The sequence below is a fragment of the Bombina bombina genome, chromosome 3 (assembly GCF_027579735.1).
Source record: "Bombina bombina isolate aBomBom1 chromosome 3, aBomBom1.pri, whole genome shotgun sequence".
Classification (NCBI taxonomy): domain Eukaryota; kingdom Metazoa; phylum Chordata; class Amphibia; order Anura; family Bombinatoridae; genus Bombina; species Bombina bombina.
Window position 1 is genome coordinate 1,236,379,768 of NC_069501.1, and position 6,607 is coordinate 1,236,386,374.

Genomic DNA, 6,607 nt, shown 5'->3' on the forward strand with positions numbered 1-6,607 from the left:
TATGTCCTGTTAAGTAGTCCGCCACTCTGTATAAACCTTTGTTTTCCCATTTTTTGATTTGGGTCCAGAGGTCTTCTGATATTAGATATCTAAGTGGTATTGATATAGAATGTTGCTGTAGTAGTTTATATTTCGTTTTCGCTGTTTTCCAGATCTTTACAGTGAGGTTTGTGGTGTAGGGTGTAGATGTCTTTCTATCTTTCTGAGCCCTCTCTGGGTCCCAAACAATTGAGTCTGCTTCTTCCCACCCCCCTATGTTCGCTTCTTAAGTACTTATTTAAAGGGACAGTTTACACCTTAGTCATCTTAAAGTCATACCTTAGATTAAGCTTCAAATAGCCTGCTGCACCTCTTTCTATATCATGCAGCAGAAATAGTAAACAAGTTTATTTTAAAATGAATATTGTTTCTGGTCAGTTTGAAATGGCTGCCAAGCTCCACCCACCGATGACATCACAATTTGGGCTGCATCTATGCACTCTGCTGAATAGCATTTCCAGTCTGTTGAATCCAACTAGTGAGCCTTTTGTGATTGGAAGCCATATGCAGCCCAGATTGTAATGTCATCAGTGGGTGGAGCTTGGCAGACATTTCAAACTGGCCAAAAACAATATTAATTTCAAAATAAGTGTTTTACTGTTCCTGTTGCATGATATAGAAAGAGGTGCTACAGGCTATTTGCAGCTTAATCAAAGGTAAGACTTTAAAGGGATACTGAACCCAATTTTTTTCTTTCATGTTTCAGATAGAGCATGACATTTTAAGCAACTTTCTAATTTTCTACTATTATCAAATTCTCTTCCTTCTCTTGGTATCTTTATTTGAAATGCAAGAATGTAAGTTCAGATGCCGGCCCATTTTTGGTGAACAACATGGGTTGTTCTTGCTGATTGGTGGATAAATTCATCCACCAATAAAAAAGTGCTATCCAGAGTACTAAACCAAAAAAAAAAAGCTTAGATGTCTTCTTTTTCAAATAAAGATAGCAAGAGAACGAAGAAAAATTGATAATAGGAGTAAATTAGAAAGTTGCTTAAAATTGCATGCTCTAAAAAAATAGGTTCAGAGTCCCTTTAAGCAACTTTCTAATTTACTCCTATTATCAATTTTTCTTCGTTCTCTTGCTATCTTTATAGCACTTGTTTATTGGTGGATGAATTTATCCACCAATCAGCAAGAACAACCCAGGTTGTTCACCAAAAATGGGCCGGCATCTAAACTTACATTCTTGCTTTTCAAATAAAGATACCAAGAGAATAAAGAACATTTGCTAATAGGAGTAAATTAGAAAGTTGCTTAAAATTGTGTCAGAGTATATAAATATTATGATGAATATTACATATGTGTATATATATATATATATATATATATATATATATATATATATATATATATATGTATATTTTATACACTGTATATGTTAGATGAGACCTCAGGATTAATTGAACATGAGTTTGTTGAACACAGCTTCTAATACACGTCTATCAGGATTGACGATCAGTAGAGCCTTTTTGAAGCATGACCCCTGTAGTGTAAAACACACAAACATTTCTTTTCTAAAGGAAATAGCTCAGTGACCCTATTCATTTGACTATATATGCAGATTTTTATAACTTCGGAACATTTGGTGAGGTGAGAAAAGAATGTGTTCAAGGACCCCTTTGGAATTTGACACGTGTGATACAACAGTTCTATCTCACTGAATCTCTATTTGAAGAAGTACTGCAAAACCCCCTCATGGGGGAAGGTGACACAAATAAAATTAAATACATTTTGCAAGGGTAACAATGCCAGTTTTCCATGTATGTTTGGAATGATTTATGATATATATATATTATTTGGATAGCACTACTAAGATTTTCATAAATATACTGACATAATAATTGGAGGCACTTTTTCTGAGATTTATTAATATTCCATCATAATTGATATAATATATTTGTAAGTAAATAGAAATTATTATAAAAGAGAAAAAAAATAAATTCATATTTCGATATTAATATTTTAAAGATATAATTTTTTTTTTGAGAAGTTGAAATATTAATTTTCATGTTTCGAGATTGACATTAATATCTTGAAATATTATTAAAGATTAATTTTGAAAAATTAATAAAAATATTAATTTTTCATATTTCAAAATTAATCAAAAATATTAATTTTTCATATTTTCAAAGTTAATCAAAAATATTGATTTTTCATATTTCGGAATATTAATTTTTCATATTTCAAAATTAATAATATTTTTTTTTTGAAATATAAAATTTTTCTCTCTTTTTATTGGCAAAAAAATTGTATTAGCATTTTAGTTAAATAAATACTAAACCAATACAATAATGTCTGTAGCCAGAAGTGACTCATTTAATTCTATACATAGCAATGAAATTGGTCCCATAACCATACCTATTACTAAAGGTCAGGTTCTTAAGAAAGATATCTTAAGTTACCTTAAAGGGAAGTTTAATATTGCGGGTGAATTAAATGATTTTATGGATATGCTTGAAACTAGGGCTAAAAATATTACCGTTAATAATAATATGTGGAATGAAGAGAATGAATTCTTCCAGGAATTATTAATGATTAATCAATGCAAAGCTCCCATAAAGCGAGACGAACTAATACTAAAATCCTGGCCCCTTTTAATATGCATAATTGACGAAATGTCGTTTTGTGTCACAGACAAACGATTGCAAATACAGGAGCTAGAAAATAGTATTCGTTCCTCGCGCAGACGCGAAGAGGGTTTAAAAACAGCCAAAAATAAAATGGATGAATTTGCCCAAAACCTAGCCACCTTAGATAAGCACAATATGGACTTAATCGCGCAGATACAAGATTTAAATAAACAGCTTGCGCAAAGCCAGAGAGAATTAAGCGATTTAAAAAGGTCATATCGCCATAATGAAAACCCCTATATTAGCAATGAGAATAATACAGATAATGCTAACTCCTTTAGCGAACGCGTCAGGGACGAGGTACGAAAATATATAGAACAACATAGACAAATGACCCCTAACGGGTCAGAAGTAGATTTCCCAAATAGACAATCCCCTCAGGATGTAAATCCAGAGGACAGCTGTAGCGCAGCTGATGCGGGGGAGGGAAACTCTAACAGAGAATCCCAAAATAAGTCTGATAAAGTCTATGATTCCCATAAAATAATCACCTTCGTACAACGCGCAGTACCTATATTCTCCAATAAGGGAACAACATCTGTAATTGATCATTTACAGGCTTTTGAAAATGCGTTAGCTATAATGAATGTTACAAGTGAGAAATTGAAAATTGAATTTCTGCCTTGGGTATTTGACAGTAGGCATCACAAATTCTTTGTTTCACTAAAGGATATGAATATTCATTCCTGGAATGGGGTAAAACAACAATGCAGAAAAGAATTCGGGCAATATCGCACTAAAACTGCCGCGAAAATAGCGGTATATGGTTTAAAGTGTCGTGCGAATCAGAGTCCAGTCGAATTCCTTTCTGTATTGAAAAATGCGTACAGTATGGCTGAAGATAATCCCAGATTTGATGGCTCAGAATTTGTAAATTTATTTTTTGAAGCACTACCTACACCCATCAAAATTAACTTAGCTAGAGATTTTGATGAGGACTGCTCATTGGAATGGCTGATCAAAGAGAGTACAAAATTATACTCTATTCAGCAATCCAGTGAACAGGGGGTTAAAAAGGAGTCAAAACCCAAAATTGTGGCAGAAACTAGGGTATCACCTAGCCCCCTCAATTTGGAGTCTAACAAGAGGACTTATGCAGAGGTGGCCAGTCAAAACAGGCCATCTCCACAGAGGTTTAATTCTGCCCCTCCCCCTACACAGGTTGAGGTGCAGGGAGACTATAACCAAAGTGGGGGACATAATCAGGTGAATAATTACTCACAAAGAGAATACTCACCAAATAATTGGTATCCGCGCAAGGGTAGATACAATAAACGGCGAAGATATTCTCAGGGTAACCAGACACCCCAGGTATATAATGCTCCCCAAAATATTAATACTGAACAAGCTGAACCCCAGGGGCAACCACGCCAGAATAGAAATAGTGGCCCTGATTCTGAGGGAACGCAATGGTCCAGGAATCAGTACAATGGGGCACCAAGAGATAGGCCCAGGGGTAGAGGTAACTTGTACAATCAGGTAGATATGCTGTTTACCCAATTAAATCGGTTGAGCGAACAAATCGCTAATATGAGTCAAAAATCTACGGCTCAGCAACCGAACAATACTTTTTTAGGGGTACAGCCAGTGGTCAGCAGTGGACCACAGGCACAGTCATAAATACTGCAGTATCACCTGAAGGGGAGGGTAGAGATATACAAACTGTAATAATAAATATCAATGATACTAATCATGTTATCTCCCCACAGACCGGAAACGGACGATTTGGCCGTGATGACAAGCAACCTCATCCGGGAAAAGTTAACAAATCTCTTCCCTTGCAGCTCTCTCCTAACCTTATCTCCACAGATGCAGTACAAAAGAATCCAACCAACCCTGTCATAGAGGAAACAGGTAGGTATGAAGGTTCCTCTGCATCGAATGACACAGCGAATTCAGGTAAAACGTGGCGAAGCCCACAGATGTACAAGAATGCAAATTTTATGTGTGAAATGATAGAAACTGCAGGAAGATATTATGTACTAGTTGAGCTGCAAGATTCAGTCTCCAACCCTATCAGGGGATTAATTGACACTGGGTCACAGGCAACTATCTTATCCCACAGGTACTACACACAGCTAAATGAGCTAACACCCCACAAACCTAAAATAAAAGAATTTGACGGTTCTCTAATAGGTGTTGGGGGTGACTCCCTAAAAGTCTACGGTACTGCCTGGTTAAAATTTAAATTGGGGAACAGGGTCATAAGACACCCTGTCATTATAGTGGATCTGCCAACTGATCGTTTAATTATTGGTAGTGATCTCCTGAAACGATTAAGCACCATAATTGATTGCATAAATAATGTAATTTGGTCGCAAGTTAAACGGCCTATCAATTATAAAAAATCTGGTACATCTCGCGCCCGACATAGCTGTCACGTGGTGGAAGAGAAACCAGATGCTGTGGAGATTCATTTCAGGAATAACCCTATACCTGAAATCACTATTCTACAAATAGATGATCAGACTCCTTTTAGTGGCTCTGATGGTAATACTTTTGAAATTTCGCCTGGAAAGATAGCGAATATTTCCCTAGATGGCGATGTATTAACCATATCACTCCACAAGGGGGATCATAAAATCCCTAAGGGGGGAGGCCACGCTCAATACCTCACAGGGATTGAGAGAGTTAAAGAGGATCTATTTATCCCTATACAAGTGCATGACCTTGGTAAAACAAAGTATGCTAAAATAAACTTAAAACAGGAAGCTAGCTATATAAGCGAAGGTTTATTAACGCAAATAGCTGAACCTAAAGTGATTAAATATCTTTCTCCCCAAGACCACAGTGTCAACGGCCTGGATGACAGGTCTGAAAGCTATAACATCACAGCTAAGTGCTTATTATCTATCTCTATCGGTAATAAGTCAGTGAAGCACCTGTTTTTAGTTTTAAATACTCCCCATAATCAAATATACATTGGCAATGATATCTTACATAGATATGCCATACAAATAGATCTGATTAATTCTTGCCTCTGGAGCAGGTTAAAGGGGGACCCTGAAGTATTTCAGGATGAAAATGCAGCCCTGAAATCAAACCAGCAATTGCCATATGCTGTGAATATGCAGGTATCTAGCGATGTTATAATTCCTGCTGGGGCTGATAAATTTCTTTTACCCTTACAGGTAAAGAGAGGTCAGAAATTAAAAACTTCTGAAACACTGATTTGCCTCTCCCATAGAATACAAAATCTGGGTGTCACAGTAACCTACACTCCTATGGTGAATATTGGAACTGTTCCAATAAATATTATTGTGCATAACATGACCCCACAGGATATAACATTATCCAAGGGAACTACCATAGGATATGCACTGGAATCAAGTTATTACACTTTTGGATTCCAGAATAATGTAATTGGGCTAATACCTGAAGGATACCTAACTGAAGAACAATTAATAGAACAATCCTTTGCATCTATGCCAGAGGGTCTATTTAATATTCAGTCTATTTATCCCTTCAGCTCAGAGGAAGGCATCTGTAAAATTGAAGAAGCCTCTCTAGTGTTTGATCAGCCAATCAAACAGCAAGATTACCCCAATACCCAGAGTCATGGGAGCAATGTAAACTATAATCAAGGGGATCTCACCTCTAGATTGGAAGAAGCCTATGAAATAGGACAGCCTGAAATCTTTCCAGGATTTCAGCAAATAGTCAAAGAGCAAATATCCTTAGCTAATGGCTGTTCCAGCGATGATGAACGCCAACAGCTGCGAGAACTCCTAATGGAATACAAGGATATTTTCGCTAAGGATTCTTATGACTGTGGTACTACAGACTTGCACATTGCAAGAATACAAACAGATCCTAATGCGCCACCTGTATTTGTCAAACAATACAGACTTCCCTTAGCCTCATATGATTCTCTTGCAGAGATCATAAGGAATTTGGAAGAAAGAGGTATTATCAGACAGGTGCACAGCTCTTAT